This window comes from Gorilla gorilla, chromosome X, assembly GCF_029281585.2.
Source record: "Gorilla gorilla gorilla isolate KB3781 chromosome X, NHGRI_mGorGor1-v2.1_pri, whole genome shotgun sequence".
Taxonomy (NCBI): Eukaryota; Metazoa; Chordata; class Mammalia; order Primates; family Hominidae; genus Gorilla; species Gorilla gorilla.
The window spans coordinates 21,128,554-21,154,363 of NC_073247.2; the positions used below are offsets into that span (position 1 = coordinate 21,128,554).

Consider the following 25,810-nt stretch of genomic DNA (forward strand, 5'->3'; position numbering starts at 1 on the left):
AGTATTTTCCACAGCATCAATTCACACTGATTAGACATAATTACAGAAACAAAATATGCAGAATACATTTTAATAATGCCTGTCACCTCTGAGGGAACAATGAGGATCTAATTTAATGATCTAAGTGTTTGAAAGCGACACAGAGTTTTTAAAAATAGTACTATATATTTTGAAGTGGAGCTTATTAGTATTTTTAGATACAAATGTAAGCTGAAATGAACTATTATTCAGGTTTCAATGCATGTAATTAAAAAAACACTTAGGGCAATGCTTGTTTACACAAAGAATCAAATTATACCCTTTAATAATAAAAGCTTGATCCAACTGTGACACTTGAGACTTGAAATGATGTGATAATTTGTAGTCCAATTTCTAAGAGAAATTTTGCCACTATGAAAATCTATTTTTGACAATACTGTGTCAAAGTCAATGTCCTGGTTTTGACATTACTGTGGTTATGAAAGATGTTATCATTGGGGGAAGCCACATGAATGGTACGGGGGAACTCTCTGCATTAGTTTTGCAACCTCTTGTGTGTCTCCAACTATTTCTTTTTTTTTTTTGAGACGGAGTCTCGCTCTGTTGCCCAGGCTGGAGTGCAGTGGTGCGATCTCGGCTCACTGCAAACTCTACCTTCTGGGTTCACACCATTCTCCTGCCTCAGCCTCCCGAGTAGCTGGGACTACAGGCACCCACCGCCACACCCAGCTAATTTTTTGTATATTTAGCAGAGACGGGGTTTCCACCGTGTTAGCCAGGATGGTCTCAATCTCCTGACCTCGTGATCCACCCACTTCGGCCTCCCAAAGTGCTGGGATTACAGGCATGAGCCACCGCACCCGGCATTGTGTCTCCAACTATTTCATAATAAAAAAAGTTATATCAAAAATCTATTTTTCATACCTAATAAAAATATATTTTTCCTACTTGTAGAAGAATATGCTGTCTCAGTAGAGCTTAGAATATTACTATTACAGAACCATATGACATTACTCTCAATATTTGTCTTGGCATCTGGAGTAAAAGGAATTTTGGACAATGAGTTAACTTTCTCAAAGAAAATCTCTTTACCCCGAATTTTCAACTTGTTCAGAAAAGAATTTGTAAACAGTTATGAATGAGAAATCTACTTACTTTTACTGTTTCAGATGCTCTTCTAGAAGTTATTAAAACAGTATTTACAATTCTCATAAATCTGGAGGCATAATTGGATCTCATTTCCTTTGCCTTTTTTGCTCTTTTTAAAAACTCTTTTGGCTCGGTGTGGTGGCTCATGCCTGTAATCCCAGCACTTTGGGAGGCCGAGGTGGGCGGATCACCTGAGGTCAGGAGTTTGAGACCAGCCTGACCAACAGGGAAAAACTCCATCTCTACTAAAAATACAAAATTAGCCGGGCATGGTGGTGCATGCCTGTAATCCTAGCTTCTCAGGAGGCTGAGGCAGGAGAATCGCTTGAACCGGGGAGGTGGAGGTTGTGGTGAGCCGAGATCACACCATTGCACTCCAGCCTGGGCAACAAGAGCCAAACACTGTCTCAAAACAAACAAACAAACAAACAAACAAACAAACAGATACACACACAAAACAAGCAAACAAACAAAAACCCTCTTTTAACTTCATAGTTAAAACCATAGTTTTGCATTCCTAGCTGTCATGAGTGAAGCTGAGATTTAAAAAAAGTAATATAGGACTATCACAAACCAAAGTTACATCTAACATAAATGTCCATTCATATTTCATTTGGCTGTGATTGTGTATTTGTGGCATGTATATGGGTGTGTAGGGAGGATGCGTGTGTACTCATACAATGTTAGGATCAACAGGACCATAGGAATCTCCTAATTCAAGCTCAATATTAACACATTCAATATACATAGGTTCGATATTTATAATATATACTGCTGATTGTGCAAGAATTCTTCACATTCCCATGGCCTTCTTTAAGAGGCCATCATAGCACACATCTAATTTTATCCTAACATAATTCTACGAGCTTGCTAGAGGGCATTATTATTATTCTACTGAGAAAATGGGCAGCTAATTCCAAAGAGGTCCAGCTTTGGCTCAGTCTTACACGGCATGTGAATGGTGAGGTTGAGGATTAAAACCCAGATTCCACATCCTTGCTCAGAGTACTTCATTCTGGCCCACAATCTCTAAAGCTACAACTGTCTAAATACACTGTCTACACTGTCTTGTATAATATCTGAAACCGTGCATGTTGGAGGGAGAGTTCTATTAAAATGATAATAGGAGTTAGTTAATTCTTTTTAAACTGTAACAATTAAAAGCATTTTGTGAGTGACCTAGGAACACGGCTCTGTATCATAACCCCTTTCTCTTTTCTTTTTTTTTTAAGTTTAGTTGAGATACAATTCACATACCACAAAATGTACCCATCTAATGTGGACAATTTAATGTTTTAAAGTATATTCCCAGTGTCCTACAACCATCATCACCATCTAATTTTAGAACAGCTTTATCCCCCCAATAAAAGAAACGCTGTGCCCATTAGCAGTCACTCCCTTTCCCCCTACCCTTCACCCCTAGCCCCTTGCAACCACTAATTGACTTTCTATCTCTATGAATTTGCCTATTCTGGACATTTCACATAAATGGAATCCTACAATATGTGATCCTCTGTGACTGCCTTCTTTCTCTGAGCATGATGTAGCATGTATCAGCCGCTGAATAATACTTTTTAGAGCTGAATACTATCCGGTTGTACGGAAATGCATGGATATCCTGCATTTGTTTTTTTGTTTGTTTTTTGTTTGTTTGCATTTAGACAGTTGTAGCTTTAGAGATTGTGGGCCAGAATGAAGTACTCTGAGCAAGGATGTGGAATCTGGGTTTTAATCCTCAACCTCACCATTCACATGCCGTGTAAGACTGAGCCAAAGCTGGACCTCTTTGGAATTAGCTGCCCATTTTCTCAGTAGAATAATAATAATGCCCTCTAGCAAGCTCGTAGAATTATGTTAGGATAAAATTAGATGTGTGCTATGATGGCCTCTTAAAGAAGGCCATGGGAATGTGAAGAATTCTTGCACAATCAGCAGTATATATTATAAATATCGAACCTATGTATATTGAATGTGTTAATATTGAGCTTGAATTAGGAGATTCCTATGGTCCTGTTGATCCTAACATTGTATGAGTACACACGCATCCTCCCTACACACCCATATACATGCCACAAATACACAATCACAGCCAAATGAAATATGAATGGACATTTATGTTAGATGTAACTTTGGTTTGTGATAGTCTTATATTACTTTTTTAAATCTCAGCTTCACTCATGACAGCTAGGAATGCAAAACTATGGTTTTAACTATGAAGTTAAAAGAGGGTTTTTGTTTGTTTGCTTGTTTTGTGTGTGTATCTGTTTGTTTGTTTGTTTGTTTTGAGACAGTGTTTGGCTCTTGTTGCCCAGGCTGGAGTGCAATGGTGTGATCTCGGCTCACCACAACCTCTGCCTCCCGGGTTCAAGCGATTCTCCTGCCTCAGCCTCCTGAGAAGCTAGGATTACAGGCATGTACCACCACGTCCAGCTATTTTTTTTTTTTTGTATTTTTAGTAGAGATGGTGGTTTCACCATGTTGGCCAGGGTGGTCTCAAACTCCTGACCTCAAATGATCCACCTGCCTCGGCCTCCCAAAGTGCTGGGATTATAGGCATGAGCCACCGCGCCCAGCAATATGCTACGTTTTATTTATCCATTCATCCATTGATAAACATTTGGGCTGTTTCCACTTTTTGGCTATTGTAAATAATGCTGCTATGAACATTCATATACATGTTGTTGTGTGAACATATGTTTTCATTTCTCTTGGATATATACCTAGAAGTACACTTGTTGGATCATATGGTAACCTTATGTTTAACTTTTTGAGGAACTGCCAAACCATTTCCAAAGTGACTGCACCATATTTCATTTCCACTAATAATCCTTTTCTTAACTTGAGCTGGTAAAGCCTCTGTGATGGCTTCTGGTAGTTACTAAACTAACCATCAAAGTCCTTTCTTGCACACACTTCTGGTCTGGTCAGGTGAAAAGTGGGAGAGTGTATTTGCCTCACATGATTTCAGAAAAGCCATCAGAAATTAGAATGGGAAACAAGGAGATTAAGGATATGCATATTAATTAAACATCTAGAATGTAAGTTATTTATTGGTGAGGAAATTTAAAACTTTAAGTTGCATCAAATACACACACACAATTCAAGCGGCCATACAAAAATAAAAAACAAACCAAATCAACCAACCAGTCAAACAGAGACTCACAACATCATCCTTGGCATTTGATCTTCCATCCGTAGCCCCTGAAGTAGTGCAACAATATGAGATATTTGAATCGTTTTTGTAGCTCTTAATAGCAAGAGATATTTTTGGCTATGAAGACATCTAGGTCAAAGCCCTCACACCTGCTTCTTGCTCACAGATGTACAACTATTTCAAAAAAATCTCCAAAGCCATATGAATAAACCTTTTATAATCTTAAGGATTCTTAAGCCTCTAGACAGAGATTGATACAGACCCTGACTTTTAAAGCAAGCTGGGACACCTTCTGGAATTCAAAACACATGCTTGGCCCCTGACAAATCAAGCTAGAGTCTGGAGGTGAATTCAGCTGGTCTTTTACACACGAACCTCGCAACACTCTGACTAGCTCTTTTTGTGTGGCCAGAAAGGTCTTGAGGCTTCGAGGCTGCAAACAGTTCCTGACCTGTCACGGCTAGACTCAAATAGCCACTTTTTTTTTTTTTTTTTTTGAGACAGATTCTTGCTTTGTCGCCCAGGCTGGAGTGTAGTGGTGCAATCCTAGCTCACTGCAGCCTTGATCTCCTGGGCTCAAGCAATCCTCCCACCTCAGTCTCCAGAGTAGATGGGACTGCAGGCACACGCCACCACACCCAGCTAATTTTCTTATTTTCTGTAGAGACGAGGTCTCGCCATGTTGCTTGGGCTGGTCTCAAACTCCTGGGCTCAAGTGATCCACCCACCTCGGCCTCCCAAAGTGCCGGGATTATAGGCGTGAGCCACCCCGCCTGGCCAAGTAGCCATCTTCACTTCTTTGCCCTGATGTTTATTATATCCATCAGTCAGCACTTTTGACTTGCTTTTTTCTGTGACACACGTGACCTGATTTCAGCTAGGTCAGTACAAAGCCAAAAAGGAAAATTGTTTGGGATGTTTCTCTTATTCCATTGTCTCTTCCCTATGACCAGACACATTTTCTAGATGGGGAACAATCTCAAGCAGGGGATGGCTGGAAAGTGTTGAGTGAAAATGCAAGACACGATGAGAGAGAAAGAATAAGTAAAAATAAAAAAAGAGAGAGAAAAAAGAGTGAAATAGGGAAAGGCTATGTCATAAGACAAAGGTCAAAGTGGGAAAGAGTGGCAGAGAACAGGGAAAGCAGAGAGAAGAATCTTGAGATGAAGGTCTTAGCAAGTGATAATCTCCTGGGATCTTCTCAGTCCCTATTGATGTCTTTCCCCTAGGATTGTGCAATAATTTATTGGTAATGCTCAAATTGAATTTGCAAATGACTTCAAACCTTAGCAGGAGATACTGGTAGTTTATAGCTTTGCAAATTGAAATTGAAACTCAAAGTGCCCTTGATAAACTGCAAAAAAAAAAAAAAAAAAGCAAATAGAAGAAATCCCCTCTAGATTATGCAATAGCACACCAAATGAGTTTTTTGAAAAATGGAAGAGGAATAAGTGAAACTAGCCAGCTAACTAACAGCAGGCACTGATTCTAGAAGTAAATTGGATATGGAGGTACACTCAAGTGTTGGTATTTATCCTGAGGAAATCTGGCCATTCAAATGATTTCAAAGATACTCGGCCTAGTTCTGAGCACAATTAAAGGGGGTGTGGGGAACTTGGGAAGAGTTCAGAGGAAAACCACAAAGATCAAAGAGGTGAAGAAAAGGGAGCTCAGAGGAAAGTCGAGGAGCTGGAAAAATCCAACCTGAAGAAGAGAAGGTAAAGGAGATAATTTAATTACGGTCCTCAGCTATAAGACGAGCTTTTCATAGGGGGCCACCTGTTCTCTGTTTCCACTATGGATGGATAGAAAGGCAGGGGGCTTAAATATGCAATATGGGGGATTTCATTTAGGCATAAGGAATTTCCTGACATGAAAGCTGGTAAATGATGAAACGGGCTCCTGATCATGGACAGGAATAAGGAATATTCTTCTTACAAAATAGGTAAAATTCTCACAGGTTTGGAATGGTTTACAGATCTTGCTACCTAGAGTTGGGGGTGGGACAGGGAAGTGGGTATACTCTAACATTCTAGAAGAACAGATTCTGGTACCTTGATTTTGCTTCAGACTTGTGTATGCACCACTCGCCTGGCCCAATGCCTCACATTTCCCTGGCTTTACACAAAATGTCCTCCCTGGCACACCACTTTGAGATGTAATCATCTCCTCTGTGAAAAAGAGCACTGGAAAATATGTTTGGAAGAGCTGGAATTTGTTGAAGGAAAATAGTCAGCTAAACAAGACCTACATGAGTGGGGGTGGGGTAAAGGCACCTCGGAGTGCATGCTGGGATTAGGGCTAATTAAGATGTTGACTGAATCTATGCTAATCATGTCCCACCAGACTCTGCTGGATTAGTATGTAAATTGGTAAACTCTGTTCTGAAATTGCCCTACCAGCTGAGGTCTAATTACTGACTAGACATAACAAATAATAATGGGATTTGTATTTTAGGATGTTTAATTATGGAAATATATGTCTGGAAGAAATACCAGCTGTATTGCACAAAAAGAGAATTCATAATGTTTTACTAAAGGTTTATGAAATTTTACACCTTTAATAAGAGCACCGGGAACAGGGGTGTGTGGGGGGAGTCTTTTCGGAGACCTAGCATTTGTGAAGGGGGACCAGAATTGCAATGATTAATTCGCTGCTTGAGTAATTTCCCCAAAGCTCAAAGACTGATTGTTTCAGTGCCGATACACAGCATCTTGTGAGCTTTCAGTTGTATCACCCAAAGAACTGGAACTCATCCGTGAAGAATAACCAAGATGCCATGGATTTAACTCAACTACTCCATAGCATGCATTCAAATGGAATTAAAAGCAACAGGGCAACAATCGTTGCAGGAAAGTAAGCCCCTAAAACAACTTTTCTTCACTGAAGTTACTCCATAATATTGAAATCATTAAATTTATAAATCAGAAAATGGTTAGTCCAGTCCTGAAGCAAAGGCATGTATTGCATGGTTTTAGAGAAAAGCAGCTTGAGCTCTAGAATTCACTGAATAGGCATCTTGGGACAGAAACTTCTTTGCAACCATTTATTACATCGTTCTGTGACCCACCCTTTCCAAAAAGTAACATACAAAGAGTTATAAACAGAGTTTTGGTAGAGCTGTAATAGCTGCCTGTATTTGCCTGCCATAGTGCTATTACTCACATAATTTTAAAGGCTTATGGGTGATCATTAAATCTTTATTAGGTTTTACATTATAAAATAAATTATTCATGTCGTTCTAATACATACTGGTATCTTTACAGCCCTTTTGCCCACATTTGGATAAACAAATCCTATTTGCATATCATTTTTATTTTAATTTAAGGCAATTTTGTTGTGAAAATATAAGGCTTAAATGCCTATTATGTTCCAATTATGTTCCAATTTCCCACACTTTTCTTGGTTCTATACAGTACTTTACAAATAAGGTAAAGTTCACATAATTTAAAAAGACGGATGATTTCCTTTTACTTAGAAGTTTTAGAATGTTTGCTCTTGCTGTTATATGGCAAGGCAATAGATATTATCAAATAAAATTTAGTGAGCAAGCTTGTGTTTGCAATAGCTTCACGCCTCTGTACATTTGAAGTTACACATGTATATGGAAATTAAATTTGTTCATCACTTTAACAAATTTGTGAATTAGCAAAAATAAAGCACTAATTTTTCCTTGTGGTACAGAACTATAGGGAAGAATAATACAGTATTACTTTGATGTAAGGATATCTAACCTTTGTATTGGTAAGTCATTGAATAAAATAATTTTTCATTAAGGGCTTATGCTATTAGTCTTTGCAGATCTTATCAGCACATTGATAACTGTATTTATTTAGATTTCAATAGTAGATTTTAGTTTCTTGTTTCGTTAGTCTTAGAAATCTAGGACATGTTTGATTCCCTGATGGTGGATGAATAAATCTGAACAAACTTTCCCTTTCAACATGATAGTCAGTTCTCACCTTCAAGCATTGCCATTAAGCTTGCATGATGTCATCCTGTAGGCAATGTATCACTAAAAACATTATTTTAAATGCTATTTTCCCATGCCCCAAGGCACCTGTCAGTAATTATATGTTATTTTCTATTAAAACTAATTGTGACCCACTCTCAGCATTGAACCCAGGGTCAGATACTCTGGTATAATAATTCTAGCTTTGTCCTCTTCTTGTCATGAGTATTGGGTGAAGTCAGAGTGCGGCGAGAACATTTAGAAGGTTCACAGAAAGTGTTTCACCAACACATAGGTAAGCAGTGTGTAAGCCTGAACAGATGTCACCTTGAATGGAAATCTTTCAGGGATTGGGTAGACAGCTATGGTATAAATCTCATATTTTTTGCAAATCTCACTTTGAAGCAAATTCTACAATTCCAGAGAGTAATCTTTTCAACAAATAGACTTTGAAATCCCCTCTCTATCTTTAAGGCAAGCTGTAGATTATCTTGATAAATAGCAATATTGATTTTAGCATAGAGATAATTGCCCCAAAATATACCTACCATTGGTCATGGGGATATAACCAAACTCTCCTAGTTTGCTGTTCCAAATGAAGAAATATGGAGTCCTTCCTCAGTGGCTTTGAATATCTGTCTTAGCTAAGTAGGTTAAAGGACATGGGAGCAAGTCTTCTGGGCTGAGACAGAAGACAGGAGTTCAAGTCTGGCTGGGCCATTCTCTGAGATTCTCCTTCTTCCACTGTAAAGAGGGTCTTTCCTAACAAGAATTGCAAGGAACAAATGGAATAAAATGTGTCCCTTTCACATAGTAGATACCAAATAATTGTTTGTTAAATACATGTCTAGTAGAAAAGGTTAAATATGAATCTTTCTGTTACACAAATTAAAAAGCAAACTTAAATGGCAAGGTCTCATATCTTCCTGGTGGTCTGGCTATAAAAGAATAAAAACCACATTCCTTTCAGTAATATCTCTTGGTAAGAAATTTATTACCTAATGATTACCACAGTGCTTTTTAAAGCCGATAAGTAAATAGTCTATAATTCCATATTATAGCTTCTACAAAGATACAGAATATTAAAGAAAATAAAAGAGAATGTAAAAAAATAAGTTTACATCTATCTTTCCTGGCATGATTTTCTTTTAAAGACCCACCTATATTGAGTGATACTGAAATCTTCACACGCCCAGGGCAGCTCCACCCAACAACTAGTCAATGATAATGATAATGAAGAACAACTACGTCAAGGTATCAAGATCTTACAAAATGTAAGCATCATTTTAGGATTCCTAAGGCATTTAAAAATTTTATTCAAAGGGAGCTCTGTCCCAACATTCTTTAAACACACACATAGCAGAGTGAGAGACCTTGGGATTCAAATTTCACCCTGCCATTATTTTATAGTGTTGTTGGACATGGGAGAATGCAAGTGCATAACACATTAAGTCATTCAATGAATGTACACAATGGCTCTGCATCCCATCATCTTGACCTTCTTATTGCCTTGTTCTTTCCCACTCTCTTTTAGAAAAGAACTATGCTCTCACTTCATATTTATCCAGAGGGCCTTGGAACCATTTAATTTTTGGTCATCTATTTTTTATGATTGCAATATGGTTTTCTCAGTGTGGTTATAAATTCTTAGACAGCAGGGAAATAAGAACTTTCTCCAATTTTGCCCTGATGTCCAGGCTAATACTCCATATAAATGTTTTATTTTGTCATGGATCACACCCTACTGATAGCCAGGCTTCTACAGGAATGTGCCTCAGAAAAATTCACAGTTCATCTTGATAGCAGTAATTGCTAACCCTGTGGTTCACTCCTGCCCCCATTAAATGTACAGGTAGCTCTCATACTAAATATGTCACAAAATTATAATTGTTTGTTAAGCAAGGCAGTAGAGTGTAAGAATTAAAACCATGGATTCTGGAGCCAGACTACTTGACTTCAACTGCCTTCTCTCTCCTTGCAAATTGCATGATGTTGGGCAAATCACGTAAGGTCTCCTTGCTTCAGTTTCTTCATCAGAAAACTGAGATGATAATGTTACTAGTGTCTACCAAAGAGGGTTGATATGAAAATTAAATGTAGTGTGCTTGGAAGAAGCTAAAGTACTCAGTGAATATGAGTTATTCCTATTATTATTACTGGTGTCTTCACAGATGGGCTTTTAGCTTCTTAGGAGAAAAGGTGTTTCTGGCCGGTGTTCTATCCCCAGGTCCTAGTGCAGCATACACACATCTTCTCAGAGTCCCCCATCCTCTCTACCTCCCCATCATCTACCTGAGATATCCAAGTCACAAACCTCTTCCTCTCAGCTGTCCTGCCAATGCACTGTCCTTAGTATTTCTCAAACTTCTTGTCCTTTTCTCTACAGATTCTCTCAGAAGTCATGTTCTCGACCTCTCTCTCCTGCATTCCAACAGGCAGCCTAGTTGGGCCTCCATCTCCATAGGGCTCTCTCAGTGAGCTTTCTAACATGGAAACCTGATCATTTTCATTTCACCTCTCCACTTGAAATATTTCCATGGCTCCCTACTGCCTACAAGATCATGGAATAAATACATATCAAGTCAATATAAAGAAATTTGTGTCTGGGCATGGTGGCTCACACCTGTAACCCTAGCACTTTGGGAGGCTGTGGCAGGTGGACCGCTTGAGCCCAGGAGTTCCAGACCAGCCTAGGCAACATGGTGAAACCCCATGTCTACAAAAAATACAAAAATTAGCTGAGCGTGGTGGTGCATGCCTATAGTCCCAGCTACTCAGGAGGCTGAGGTGGGAGGATCACTTGACCACAGGAAGTTGAGGCTGCAGTGAGCCATGTTTGCACCACTGCACTCCAGTCTGGGTGACAGAGCGAGATCCTGTCTCAAAAAAAAAAAAAAAAAATTGAAAGAAGATGTGGTAGTCAGAACAATGCTCCCCACCAAAGTTGTCCATGTTCTAATCTCCCAAACTTTTGTATGTGTTATGTTACATGGCAAAAGGGACCTTGCAGATGTAGCTAAGGATGTTTAACCACATCCTTCGACATCCTTCAATATGGTTAGGTCTAAGGATGCAAGATGGGAAGATTTCCATGGGGTCACCTGGTGGCCCCAGTGTAATTGCACAGGTCCTTATAGTGGAAAGAGGGAGGCAGAAGAGTCAGAGAAGGCAATGTGACGAATGAAGCAGAGTCAGAAACATGCAGCGCCATGAGCCAAGGAGTGCCAGAAGCCTCTTGAAGTTGGAAAAGCAGGGAACAGATTCTTGTCTAGAGCCTTCAGAAGGAATGCAGGCATGCTGATACCTTGATTTTAGATCCATTTTGTGCTTCAGACCTCCAGGAATGTAATAAAATAAATTTGTGTTGTTTAATTTTTTTTTGAGATGGGCAGGCTGGAGTACAGTGGCATGATTATAGCTCATTGCAGGCTCAAACTCCTGGCCTCAAAGGATCCTCCCTCCTTAGCCTCCCAAGTAGTTGGGACCACAGGCATGTGCTACCACACCCAGTTAACTTTTTATTTTTTTGCAGAGGAGGGGTTTCTCTATGCTTCCCAAGCTGGTCTTGAACTCCTAGGCTCAAGTGATCTTCCTGCCTCAGCCTCCCAATGTGCTGGGATTACAAGTATGAGCCACTGCGCCTGGCCGTGTTGTTTAAATTTTTAATAATTTGTGGTAATTTATTACAGCAGCCATCGGAAACTAGTACACAAGGCAATTGGATAGATAGTGCTGACTAAATAATTGTGTTGCGGTAAGTGAATGACTATACTATGAGAGTACCAGACTAATGCACTGATATATTTAGAATTCTTTTTATTAATAATGTGTTATGATTTTCTTTCCCTCAACCAGTAACTTCAGATGGGGGTAAGGGATGCATTTTTCTACAACTCCATCTTGTCTTCTGCTCACCTGCTGGGGGCAGAAAGTGAGGCTGTGTCGGTATAGAAACCTAGATCTTTATACAAGCAGATCTCTATACAAACAAATATGTCACAGCGTACATGCAGACCGGGGCTCCCTACTGGATAGCTGGTGGAAATCAGGGTAGGCATGGCCAGAAACCAAACTAAACCAAGTCTGTAATTTCTCTTAACTGAGCAAATCTAAAATACTGTATTCTGTATTTTAACCTAATATGATGTTTCTACCTTGATGTTTCAAAAGCCATTTTTACACGTAAATACATATGGTGCCTGTCCAATCCATAGTTATATGTGTTGGCTCTCTGATCATAAAGGAAGATAGGGAACAGGCAGAAGCTGTCAACGGAGATTCTCTGGAAGCATTAAGGTAAGCTATAGTGAGTTCTCACTTGATACGAGATCTGGGAAGAAAGACATGGCTGGTAAGAGAGCAATATAGAAGTGTGCTAAAAAGTGCTTTTGTGGAGCAGGGAACAGATTTGGGTTTGCTACCTTAGTAGTGTGGCATGATTTTATTCTTAAATTCTCTGGTCCTTCATTCTGTCATCTTTAAAATGGGCCCAATAATACCTATTTTGCAGTATTGTTGAGAAGAGTAAATGATAACATGCTTGAAAAGGGGCCAGGGCAGTGTCTGGTATACGGTGGATTCAAGACATGTTCATTTCTTTCCCATGATTCTTTTTTCTTACTGACATTATTGCAAATTATGTGTATTATTATGATATATCAAAACATTTAACAAAAGTCATCTAACAGAAAAAACTAATACATCAAGAAAAAAATGAGAAGGAACAGTAATTTATAAGCTCTAAAGATTAAGGATGCTGGAATGTTTTGTTCTGTATTTCCCCAATTTGTGCAATGGCAAGGTTAATTCACGAGAAACCTTTCTTTTGAATTATTTAAATGGCCAGTGATGAGAATAACACACAGTGGGTCTTGTGCAATGTGAGAGGGTTATTGATTAACTCAGCTCACAGGTTCCAAGTAGCCAGTAACATATTTTAATGTATCAATAATTCAGAAGAATTAAGAGTTTTTCGTTGTTGCTGAAACCACATTCTCAATTGAACCACGGGAGCTGGCAAACAATTGTTAGAACAGCACGAGTTGGTCTTTTCCTTCTAGCCTTGGTTGCCTCTGCAATAAACTCCACAAAACATAGCTTTCATCTCTAACAGCAAACATGTGCCATATTAGTGACACCCAAGCACTCAATAAATATATGCCAGATGAATGAAAACCTCATAAGGCAGTAGTGAAAACTGGCCAAAGTATTTCAGAAGATCAACCTGGAAAAAAAATCAATTCTAATAAACTCGACGCTCTCACGTTCAAATATAATAATGAAGGTAAATAGTCTTTATAACCAGAATGAGCATGGGGTGGAGAATAGTGAATAATGTTGATCAAAACCTGAAAACTTCACAGTTCACAGATAAATTGATTAACTGTTATCTCACACTCAGGACTCCCAAATTGACTGCCAGCATTCCGTAAACAATTCCTAAAGGCAAAGATAACACCGTTTGGTTGAATTAGCATTTTCAGTTGAGAAAAGAATAAAAAACTGAAATTGAAAGGGAATTGACTTTCATTTTTTGGCAAAGGATATCTCAGGCAAATAATTATTTCATTTTAAAAGAAAAAGCATATATTTTTTCAGGTTTTCATATCAATGTGCATGCAAAGAAACTGTATTTAAATAGTTTATAACCTGTAGTTGAAACCTATATTTTATAACCTATAGTTTAAATAACCTGGTTGTTATTAATGAAATAAATGGCATGCATTTTCAATTTTTGTATATTCTAATAAGCACATCATCTTAAGACTGTAGAATTAAGTAAACTGAAGTAACAGTTGCAGACTTGAATAATTTGTGTTGAATCATTTTACTTGATCAGTGTTTTCATGATGGGCAGACTCAACCGAAATGATAATAAGTGTATTGGCATATGTTAAGTTTAGAAATGAAACATCCATCATCAGAACTTTGCATTTAGCAATGCTTCTAGTTTTATTTTTATGAGGAGGAAAAAATGCAGAGAGCCCCCTAAATTAGGCAGCACTCAAATTTTCTCAGGGCAAAAACAACAACAAAGATTACCACCCTGTCTTGGGGATGGGGGAAGGTGCGCAGAGTTTTTAGGAATTTAGTTCTCAGCTATGAGGAAAGGCTTCTGGACTTGTCCATCACAGAAACAACAGCTGTCTGCCACTTTTCTCTTCTTCACACAGCCCCCAACTCCAAACACGCCTCTCAGAAGGACTTTTGTAGCTTGCTTAAGGGATAATTTGCTTCAGACTGAATCAATATATTTCTAAACTCTTCAGGCTCAAGTTTGCCAGGATATGATAAAAGGATATATTTATATGTGTGTGTGTATACATATAAATTTTAAATATATAAGTAATATAAATAATGTATTCTATATATATCTTCACATAAATATGAAAGTCAGCTCTAGAAATAACAGAATGGAATTAGGGAGTAAGAAGCAACATTTGCCCAAGAAGGCTGTGTGCATGAGCTGGTTCTTTGAAAATGTTGAAGGAAACGTGTACCTATTCTTTCTGACTCTAGGGCAGCTTCCTCATTTCTTCTTTCCAATTAGAACTCCTCTGCATACAGACAAAGAATATGAAGTTCTTCAAGTTCCATTTTCCTCACTTGAGTGTGAACACTCTCCCCTCCTTTCACAGTGTCTTGAACTTGCGCTAGGTACTACTTGGATTTTTAACAGTGGCTTGGATCTGAACAGCTCTTGTTACAAAACAGGTGATACATACAATGGCAAAAATACATTCTCACAGGAAACAGACAATTGAAAAATTTCCAGAAGGACCGGGTTTTTCTCTCACTCTCCTGAAGTTGTACCCCCCAAACTAATCAAATTGAGATAGAAATGCTTTAAAGATCCGAGTATCTGATAGATAAGTGCATTCCTCTATGGGGTATAGTTTCTGCGTGGGCATGCTTTTTGCTTAAGTCAGCTGCTCAGAAGTGATGCTAATCAAGTTTGGGAAAAGTAAAATTGTTCTGTGGCTACCAGCCCTTTGTACCAGAAACAGCGCCGTCCTCATACACCAGACAGAGCCGATGCAGGACGTCCGCAAAGTCACTAACCAACTTCCCTCCCTTCTGACCCCTGCGCTTCAGAAAAGCAATTACAGTAGCATCCCAGAGCAGTAGAGAATAAAATGAGCCTTACCAGTTTCTCCTAGCGTGGACGAAAGGAAACAACCCCTCAGCTGCTCTGGGCCAGGCAACTGGGTCTCAGACTTACTTGACTGAGGGGACTCTGAAAGCTGAAGTCTTCCTTCCCTCTGTTTGATTTCTTCCCAGCAACCTCTCCCAGGATTTTTCTCACAAAGCACTCCCCTATTCTCTAATCCTCTCACAAGGAAAACCAGCACACACACCAAATGACTTCTGCAGAAGCGCCTCTCCTGGGGAGCTAGGAGGGGAGGGGTGGAAGGGGGGTGTTTGCTGGCATTCATTCCTGCCAGGCGAATCCTCAGGGAGTCATGGATCCCAGCCCTCTGGACTCCTCATCGACTGGAATACGATAGGTCATGGCGAGGCACGGAGGTGTGCATTTGCTTCTTCCTATATCTCCAAACCCTGGTCACTATCCCTCAGGGATGGGAGAGAGGACACCTCAGCTTCAAACTTCATCTGAGTCTTATGACCCTTTATACTCCCTCCCATAACAGAGTAATTCCAAACGAGTTATGTAGAAATCAGCTAGACGCTTCCCAAATCTATCTGGCACCTCATTTTAAGAGCCCTTGACAATTTATAGCAGCTGCTTGTTTTTAACTCATCCAAAAGCTGAAAATAGATTGAAAACATCAAGAAAAGGTGGAATATCATATATGAAAAAGTGATCGATATGTACTATCAAACATCTGGAAAATTACTGTCTTTATGAAAATTCATTTTTCAAAAAATCATGTTTTTAAAATACCAAATAAAATTGCTAAGTTGTAAGGCATGACCTTCTTTAAGATATGGATTTTACCTTATCTTCCCAGGACAGGATTTGCACTTGCATTTGAAAATAATATTCACACTTTATAAATTCAAATCCTCTTCTAACTTAAGGCAAATATCTTACATATATTCCAGATATGCTATAATCAATCTGGAATTCCCACTTACCCCTCCAGTTTTTAAAAAGAAGACTTACCTTTTTATTACGTCATTTAAAACCCTGAAACGAATAAACCACAGTGGAGACGAGCAGATGGCAGACTTCTACATTTTGCAATGAGGGCTGTTTGCCTTGGAGTCATTATTTCTAAGGAGACGCTGCTGTGCTTGTGCCTGTGTTCGGCAGCATGCCATTTGGGGCTTTGAAACAAAATGAATCAGCTTCACACCACCAGCTCCACTACATACTAACACTTCAGAATACCCAAACTGGGGCAGGCTGCCTCTTTCGTAGTGACCCTGCATAGAATCAGAGGTGACGGTTTGATGGATGAGTTTCCCAAGAGACAATGCAATCTGTGACATCATAGTTCTGGCCGCACCCCCCCACCCCAGGCCCCTGTCCTGCCTCTCCTCTCCAGAAAAAGAAAATTGCCTCTGCTTGGTGACAATGCCATCTCAATAGCAAAAATGAGTCTGAGGTGCATAGCAAATGCTATAACTTACTTGTCTTTCTTAACCTCAGTTTTCTGATTCCCCTTTGCTGGAGTAATGGGAGTAGGATGAGATGAACATACTAGGCAGAGAATTCAGACAAAACCAAACAAAAGCACAGAACTCAATATTCTAAAAAGTTTGTAACATGATAGCAGAATAATAACCTTCAAAAGGAGCACTACTGAACACTAGCTCAATGATACTAATATCTTTGTTATACGCAATTTAAGACATTTTGCCATAAAATTATATGTAAGCAACTACAAAAATATTTAAAGTGTCTATATCATGGGTTTCAGTCTTACTAGAACTTGTTTAGCATCATAATTTTCTTGATATAAAATAGTTTCCTTTCCCTCCTTTTCCTTAGCCATTTTGCTCTATTCTCAGTTGTTCTCTGTACCAGTACCTGCCACCGGTCTTAACATTTAAAATAATACCTGGATAATCTATTTGAATTTTGGATACAAACTTACTTGTAAGTAAAAGCTCTAATATCTTTCTGACTCTCACCATCACCTCTATCCTTTTCACCTACATTCATCTCAGATGTCCAGTACAAAGAGAGTAAAAAATCTAGAAGATATTTATGTCTGTATCTATAGCTACACCTATATATCTCTATGATCAATAAATGTATCTACATAAACATTTTAAAAACCTTTTCCATGGCAAAATAAAACAGCATATATCAAGTCAAAAGAAATAATGAACTGGGACAGAGGGCCCATCTCCTTCATGTTTAATGAATGCCTAAACTTGGAAAAGAGAAAAAAACCTACCACCCAAAAGAAAAACGGGCAAAGGTTATGAAACAAAAGGAGACATATAATTAGTCTTTAAATGCATGGAAAGGTGTTCTTTCTCACTTGCAATAAAATCAATGTAAATTAAAACTACACTGAAGTATAATTTATTGCCTGTCAGAGTGGACTAAATTCAAAGGTTTGGCTCATACACCATTGATGAGGTTCTGGGGAAATGGGCACTTTTATAGGTTGCTGCTGGGAGTATAATATACCACCACCAATCTGGGGTTGGCGGAGAGATTTGGCAATCTAACAAATTTATAGATGCATGGACCCTTCCTCCCAGCAATCCCACTTCTAGGCACCTATTCTACACAATCACCAGAGAAAGCAAGAAATGTCATATTTTCAAGCAATACAAGGAAACCACACAAATGGGCAGCAGTAGATTGACTAATTTGTGGCATATATATATAGTGAAGTACTACGCAATGGCAAAATGGAATATCAGATCTCTATGTACTAATATAGACAGATGCCCAGGCAATGAAAACAAAGTGCTGAAGAGGGCATGGGGCTGAGGGAAATAAGAGAGGTGCAGTGGGAGGATGAAGTCTATATATGCATAGGCTTGTATTTGCAAAAACAGGAACTCTAGAAGGATCAGTAAGAATCTAATAAAGATAGTTTCTTATAGGGGAAGGGAAGGATTGTGGTTAAAAGGGCAGAAACAGACACGAGATTCCTGTATGTTTACTCATCCTCTTATGTCAGGAGTGGGCAAACTATGGTCTGAGGGCCAAATCGATCCTTTGCCTGTTGGTATAAATAAAGGTGTATTAGTACACAGCCATGTCCGTTCATTTGAGTATTGTCCATGGCTGTGTTTGTGCAACAATGGCACTGTTGAGTAGTTGCAGTATCGAACTGCTTGGTCCACAGAGCTGAAAATGTTTACTCTCTGGCCCTTTCCACAAAAAGTTTGTTGACCCCTATTGCTGTGTAATGAGTTTTAGCATAAGTCAAGAGACAAACTGAAGAGGATGGGATAGACTTCCGTGGTTTCTACTTTAAAAGATCTTAAGTTGAGTCCTGGCTGTCTCTGCCTCGTTACTTAGTTTTCTTCGACTTGCTTTCTTCACCTACAAAGTGATGAAGGTAATGCTGACCCCTTGGTTTTGTTATGAAGATTAAATGAAACAATGAAAACAAATGTGAAAGCACCTTGTGAACTACTATACAAACCTCAGATATTATTATTACTATTCTTTATGAGAAGGTGACAGGTAATACACACACGTAATTAGTAAAGAATTAGAATAGCCATGGCACTTAAAAACTTTGCAGCACTCAATGCAAAAGCATTACCTTAAAACTTGCCTCTACATTTTAAAGCAACAATTGTATCAGCTATGGTCACATGGTAACTCAGCTCTTCCTATTCTCCACAACCAGTTAAGCCATTGTATCTGCTCATCTGACAACACTGATTCAGAGTGTAAAACCCTACTCAGGGCAAGGTCTTCAGACTGCAGTACAATTATTTAGCCTTCAGAGAGCTCAAGAAAAATTTCTAGGCTTGAAGATACGTATCTTTACGTTCTTGAAGTTAAAATTCATCAGATAAAGTTATCTTACCATGAAGAGGGGTATATTAGTGACCAAGGGTATTTGGGAACCATCTGGGGATTATATTTGACAAATATGGAAGCAGCCTTCAGTAAGACTTTCACCCTCAAAATTCGTGTTTGCATAATCACTTTAAAAAATTTAAATGTTTGAATGTATTATCTTTAAGTTAAAAGCCAGAACTTCTTTATGATAGAATTACCAGTTTTGTGGGGTTTTTTGTTTTTTGTTTTTTCTATACTCAGTGATCTTTCCTTTTCAGTCATGGAATTTGTAGTGATTGATTTTGCCATAGCATTTTAGGTTTAACTATTTTTAAGTCATACATATTTGTGAACTACTAAACTACGTTAAATTGAACTGCCAAAAGCTCACATCAAAGTTCCTTAAAATATTCATATCCTTTGGCCTGCACTTCTACTTCTGGGAAATAATATTGAGGAAATAAGGTGGCTGGGCACGGTGGCTCACGCCTACAATCCTAGCACTTTGAGAGGCTAAGGTGAGCTGATTGAGCTCAGGAGTTCAAGATCAGCCTAGGCAACATGGTGAAACCCCGTCACTACCAAAAATAAAAATAAAAAAATGCACTGGCGTGGTGGCGCGGCCTGTATTCAGCAGGCTGAGGTGGGAGGATGGCTTGAGTCCAGGAGGTGGAGGTTGCAGTGAGCTGAGATTGTGCCACTGCACTTCAGCCTAGGTGACAGAGCCAGACCCTGTCTCAATAATAATAATAATAATAATAATAATAATGCTACACACACTATTGTGTTCACAGATGTATATATATGTGATGTTTTTATTAAAGGCAACAACAACAGCAACATGAAAACACTTTGTGACAATAAAAATGTCTAAAATTAAGGAATTGGTTACAAAAATTGTGGTATGGTCATTCAAAGGCCTATCGCTAGTCCTGTTATCTACTGCTGCAAAACAAACCACCTGGACACTTAGTGGCTTAAAGCAAGCCATGTGTATTTTGCTCACAAGTCTGTGATTTTTGGAAGGGCTCAGTGGGTACAGCCACCTCTGCCCTATTTGGCACCAGCTGCTGTGGCTCGAAGTCTAGAGGCTGCAGTCATCTGGAGACTCGCTCATTGCGTGGCTGACAGTTGATGCTGGTTGTTGCCTGAGACCTCAGTGGGAGCTGTCAGCTGGAACATATATATACAGTTTCTCCATGTGGCTTGGGCTCCCTCACAAAATGCTGTCTGGGTTCCAAGGGTGAATGTTCTAAGAGGAGGCTAGGCAGAAGTCATATCACCTTTTACAATCTCTCTTGGAAATCACATGGTGTTACTTCTGCTGGACTGAGGCAGTCATAAAACTTCACCCATGTTCAAGGTAAGGGGCCATATATTGTACCTCTTGGTGGGGCATGGTGAGGTTCGGAAAGTATGCGGGGGCGAATGGAAAGGTTGCTGTTGTCATTTTGGAGAGTACAATCACTTGTAATTATACAGTCATTAAAATGATATAGCACATCCAAATTTATTCACACGAAAGGACATTCAAATGATAGTGAATGCTGAGTTGGCAGTGTAGCTATGGTGTCATTCAGTAGAAATAACACTGGCACTTAATAGACACTCAATAAACATTTGTTGAATAAACCTTTGTGTAAAAACAAATAATATATTTTGTTTGTGCCTATAGTGAACACATTCTGTGAGAAGCTACATCAAAATGTTAATATTAGTTGGGCACGGTGGCTCATGCCTGTAATCCTAGCACTTTGGGAGGTGGAGGTGGGAGGATCGCTTGAGCCCAGGAGTTCAAAACCAGCCTAAGCAACATAGTGAGACCCCATCTCAATCAAAAAAAATGTTAATATTGGTTATATGTCTGTGATGGGATTGCAATTTAACTTTTTTAAGATTGTGAGTTTATAATATTCTTATAATAAATGTGCATAGAAAATTAAACTGTATTTCAAAATGAACCTCAGAGGACAATAACCTGAGTTGATTGTCAGAAAGTTTGACCTAATTTCTTTTCTTTTCCTTTCTTTTTATCTTTTTTTTTTTGTAGATAATTGAAACCTAATTATTATGCTCCCTGGCAAAGCAGTTTTTCTTTTTTTTGCTTGTGGGAAGAATTTATTGTTCAGCTATCTGTAAGCATTTAATTGCTGCAAAGTATTTAACGGATGTAAAAATAAAAATTTTATTTTTCATTTGTGTAACACAAGAGCACCAGCAACATAAAATGCATTTTAAAAAAGATAGCTCGTTAAAATAAATATAATTTGACTCCAAATTAGTCATACCTCAGTGAGAATAATAAATAAACTCACATTTAAATCAGTAAATTAGCAGGATATAGTTCAATGGAGACAAGGATATCAGAAAAGAAAAAGTATGGTGTTCATGTAATATTCTATGCTGTACTCTCACTACCTTTTCCCTGATCATTAATATTTTAAAAAATATATTAAAATACAACTTATTTTTGGAAGTCAAATTGCTAACTTCTCGTATAACAATACTTTGAAAGTGCTTTTTAACCAGCTTCTAGAAGTTATATATGGACAAATTTGAATGTCAGATTACCTCTCTGGTAAGAGAGAAATCCATAGGCAAAGGGTCAAATCTGGGGCATTGGGTGGAAGTTGATTAAATACACAGTCCTGAAATAATGAGAGTCATTTGTGTGAAACTAGAAGGAGAGTATAGCTTTAACTGAACTTATAGACCAGTTTAACAGTAATCAGCTTTTAGTCAACTTTGGCTTACTGTGCTCAATTGTAGTCATTTTCTCTTCCTTGATCTCAACTGAAATCTCTAATACTTTACGTGAGAGCTGTTATTTCAACCCTTGAAAGGTCACTCTTCTGAAAGAATGCTTGGATGAACTCAGCCCTGATTCTCTAGAAATAAAAAGTTTCACTTCAAATGTTTCTATCAACTCTTAATGACAGAATCATTAACATCTGGCCTGGCATGGTGGCTCACACCTGTAATCCCAGCACTTTGGGAGGCTAAAGCAGGAGGATCGCTTAAGGCCAGGAATTTGATACCAGCTTGGCAATATAGTGAGCCCTGTCTCTACAAAACAATTTAAAAATTAGCTGACTGTGGCATGCATCTGTAGTTGCAGCTACTCGGGAGACTAAGGTGGGAGGATCGCTTGAGCTCAGGAGGTCAAGGCTGCAGTGAGGTATGATCACGCTGCTGCACTCTAGCCCGGGCAGCACAGTGAGAACTTGATTAAAAAGAAAAAAGAAAAAGAAAAAGAATGAATAACATCCCAAATAAACACCGTACCTCTTGTTTCTGGAAGCTACTGTCTTTTGTCCTCCTCTTTGGATTTGGACCTTCTCTCATTATTCAATGAAATATTACATGCACAGAGACATAAACACACATAGTAGACTTGATTCATCTAAAGAGTCAATCACTCAATTTAAAACTTTCTCCCTCACAAGCAAGTACTCTGTGATTTAACATGTGCTTGTAGGAGTTGAAGACTAAGTTCCAGCCATTCTGGAAGGGCAGGATATGATCTGCACAGAAGGAATTGCACGTCATCTTTTTTTTTTTTTTTTTTTTTTTTTGAGGCAGGCTCTCAGGCTGGAGTACAGTGGCACGATTTTGGCTCCCTGCAACCTCTGCCTCCCTGGTTTGAGCAATTCTCCTGCCTCAGCCTCATGTAGCTGGGACTACAGGCATGTGCCACGACATCTGGCTACTTTTTCTATTTTTAGTAGAGATGGGGTTTCACCATGTTGGACAGGCTGGTCTCAAACTCCTGACCTCAAATGATCCACTTGCCTCAGCCTCCCAAAATGCTGGGATTACAGGCGTGAGCCACCGTGCCTGGCAGCACTTCATCCTTTAAAAAAGATTTTGTTTCGTTTTGGCTTTTTGTTTGTTTGTTTGTAAGTTAACTGCTTTAAGTAATAAATGCTCAATGTAGAAAATGTGGATATTAAAAGATCTATCTAAGAATAAAAATCACCCATAACTAAAAAATGAAGTTACAGTCACTATTAACAGTTTGATACACATACAGGCAGATAGAGATAAAATTCAACTAGTTGGGTGTATAGTGGAGGTGTATATATTTTTAAATTGTGCCGCTTGCTTGCTGGCTTGCTTGCTTGCTTGCTTGCTTGCTTTCTCTCTTTTTTTCTTTCTCTCTTTTCATTCTTTCTTTCTCTTTCTTTTCTTTTCTTTTCTTTTTTGAAATGGAGCCTCTCTCTGTCACCCAGGCTGGAGTGCAGTGGCGTGATCTCCGCTCACTGCAACCTCCACCTCCCAAGTTTAAGTGATTCTCCTGCCTCAGCCTCCTGAGCAGCTGGGACTACAGGCGTGTGCCACCATGCCGGCTACTTTTTTTTTTTTGTATTTTTTTTAGTAGAGATGGGGTTTCACCATGTTAACCAGGATGGTCTCGATCTCTTGACCTCGTGATCTGCCCACCTTAGCCTCCCAAAGTGCTGGGATTACAGGCGTGAGCCACCGCGCCCGGCCAATTGTGTCTTTTTCTAAGTATCATTACTTTGGAATCTGTAACAACTTTATTAGGTAAAATGTGCATAAGATAAAATTTACCCATTTAAAATGACTTTTAGTAAATTTGACAAGTTATGTAGCCATCATTAAAATTCAGGTTTTTAACACCCAGTAAGACCTCTTATGCCTATTTACAGTTAATTCCTGTTCCCACCCCAAGCCCCAGGCAACTCCTTCCTGTCTCTATAGATCTGTTTTTCTGGACATTTCATACAAGTGGAATCATAGTCTTTTGTGTTTGCCTTCTTTTACTAAATAAAGTGTTTTTGAACTTCTTGTTGTAACATGTATCATTACTCCTTTAGTGTTTATTGCTACATAGTATTCTATTATATACATATGCCACAACTTCTATCTTTTTAAAACTAAATATCATGTCATGAATATTTTATGTTATTAAAAAATTTCATGTAAATTCCCATTTCAATGGCCATAATAGTTCATTATACTATAAAGTATTAATTTTTTCTATTGCTGTGTATTTACTATTATTGGGACTCAGAAAACAATACCCCAAAATGAAGGCCTCAGAAGCAAAAGTTTCTCTCTGACCTTCTCCTTCCCTTCTGTCTCTCAGTCACATTCTCCCTTGAGGCTAGCCATAGAAACTAGAATCCTTCTTCCCCAAGGCGGATCATAGAAACCAAAACTGCTTTTCCCCAAAGCCAGCCATAAAATCTAAAAATATCACTCTAACTTTCCCTCCACCTTATCTGTGTAAAAACTGGCCATAACGAAATTCCCTGACATACCTTGTTTGACTGTAGGTCATAACACCCCCATTCCAGAGAGGGTCTTGCCTTACACCCAGAAGGAAGGAACGCTGCTCAGAGAGGCCAAGAAGAATCTAGACAGACAGGCCTTGCTGGGTTTCCACACTCAGTCCATTAGCTTTAGATCAGGCCCTTTTTGTCCAACCCCGTTTCTACACGCTGTCCATGCTTTGTTGAACCTAAGCACAAAAATGGATAATTTCCCCTGTATCTTTGGGCCTTCCTTCTGAAGGCTCCTATTTGTATACATTAAATACATTTGTGTGCCTTTTCTCCAATTAATCTGTCTTTTGTGAGTTGATTTTTTCAGTGAAACTTCAGGGGACCCCTCGGCCCCTACACCCCACATACTCATACACACACACACACACACACACACACACACACACACACACACACACACACTCACCCCTACCTGTGTAGTACAAGATGGAAAGAAATAGGGTGGGATGCAGAGACACAAATCCAAAATTAGGTTTCTATCCAGTGGACCAGTGGATGAGAAGGTTTGTGTTTAACAAGGATGTGTCTGTGCCTCTTGCAGTTTCATGAGAATGTGAGCCATCTGGGAATCTGGTTAATGTGAAGACTCTGACCCTGTGGGTCTGGGGCATTGGGATGTGAGTCACTATCATCACCATGGCTCAGAGTCTGTGATCTTGAGAGCTGATGGTGGTGCTGACCATCCTTCTGGGGAAGGGGGTTTGGTGTCACCATCAACCCTTAAGGCTCGGGTGTGCTGGCTGGGCAGGGGGCTGTGCCTAAGGGGTTCAGGGTCAATGGATTAGGTTCCACCTTCTTCATCTCTTATATGCCCAAGAGGCTAGGCTTCATCATCACCAATATCTTCTGCATAGATCTAGTGTTGGTCAACATGGATGACTCACTTCCAGGTTTACTGAGACCAGCAGCTTCCCACATACATTGACCACCTTTCTTATGCCCACAACATGGCCCCCACAGATGCAAAACTATGATCAAATAAAATTGTATGCCTTTTCTCCTATTAATCTGCCTCTTGTCTGAAATTTTCAGCAAACCTCCACAGGGCAAGGGTAAAGCTTTCCCTTAGTCCCAACACTATTATAAACAATACTTTGTTGTTGCAGATTGAGGTCTCCAGAAACACATGCTGAGGTGGAATTTGGGGTGAAGATACTTACTAGAGATCCACATCAGTAAAGAGAAGGGGGAAGAAGCAAGATTGGGCAGAGAAAGCAGCCAAACTGCAATCCAGGCCCTACAAATCCTTGGACAACCTGGCTGAGAGCTCTGGAACAAGCGTTGCAGATCAGAGTTGTCTCATGTGGGATATA

The 25,810-nt window shown here is 39.1% G+C and overlaps 1 protein-coding gene across 6 annotated transcripts in view; it reads right to left on the reverse strand.

Moving 5' to 3' along the window:
- The window catches only part of MID1 (midline 1), a 388,305-nt gene that overhangs the window by 215,092 nt on the left and 147,403 nt on the right, over positions 1-25,810 (reverse strand). Inside the window, exon 1 of one of the 6 annotated variants that reach the window (XM_055377021.2) lies at positions 16,363-16,638. The exons of 4 other annotated variants lie outside the window; for them this stretch is intronic. The gene's annotated coding sequence lies outside the window, so the exon portion shown is untranslated. Of the gene's footprint in view, positions 1-16,362; positions 16,639-25,810 lie in introns of those variants that run through there. One more of the 6 variants, XM_055377025.2, reaches the window with a different exon arrangement.